We start from the raw sequence: 739 nt of genomic DNA on the forward strand, positions 1-739 counted from the left end.
CTCACACACCTAGGCACATCCAGTTGAACAGCCCCTCTTTCTACTTTCTTCCGTCTTCTCCAGAAGATGTCATGAAGTGGCTCATGGCTGCATCACCCATTAACACACAACGGTCCAGGAAAGGACCCCAAAATCTCAACTCCACAAATTGCCCTCCTCTCTCTAAATATACTAAAACCACCTTGCATGGCCCAACGCTTGTGAAACAACACAAGACAGGCTGCCTCCTTTCTCCAGAACACAGTTTTCAAAGCAAAAGGGGAACCAACATGTTGACACAACACACCCAATGCACAAGACAACGACTAAGCTCAAGGAAAGCAAATTAAGTCGAAGGCAGGCAGGGAGCGCAGCGCAGTGCAACTAGCAGCGTCTCAAGCCAAACGCACCTGGGAATCACAGAACAGCCCTCTAAGGATGCCTGGAATGGGGTCTGCACCTCACAAAGTGGCCACAAACACGACTGCATGAGTAGCACACGATGGCATCACTGAGGAGACCACATCACTCCTGCAAAGCTTTGGACAAGCCTTCCAACATCTGCCACGAGATGCGCCTTCCTCAACACTCCAGTCACACTCAAAGATGCCGACAGGGTCAAAGGATCAAATCCACAACACAAGGAAATGAAAAGGAAGTGTTGTGGGAAGACAATGACTCCCACTCATGACTTCTCGAGGGTTGGGCATGCAACAGCAGCGTTCTGCACAGTGCTGCCATGCGCAGAGGCTCTCTCCAA

This window comes from Meleagris gallopavo, chromosome 3 (genome assembly GCF_000146605.3).
Source record: "Meleagris gallopavo isolate NT-WF06-2002-E0010 breed Aviagen turkey brand Nicholas breeding stock chromosome 3, Turkey_5.1, whole genome shotgun sequence".
NCBI lineage: Eukaryota > Metazoa > Chordata > Aves > Galliformes > Phasianidae > Meleagris > Meleagris gallopavo.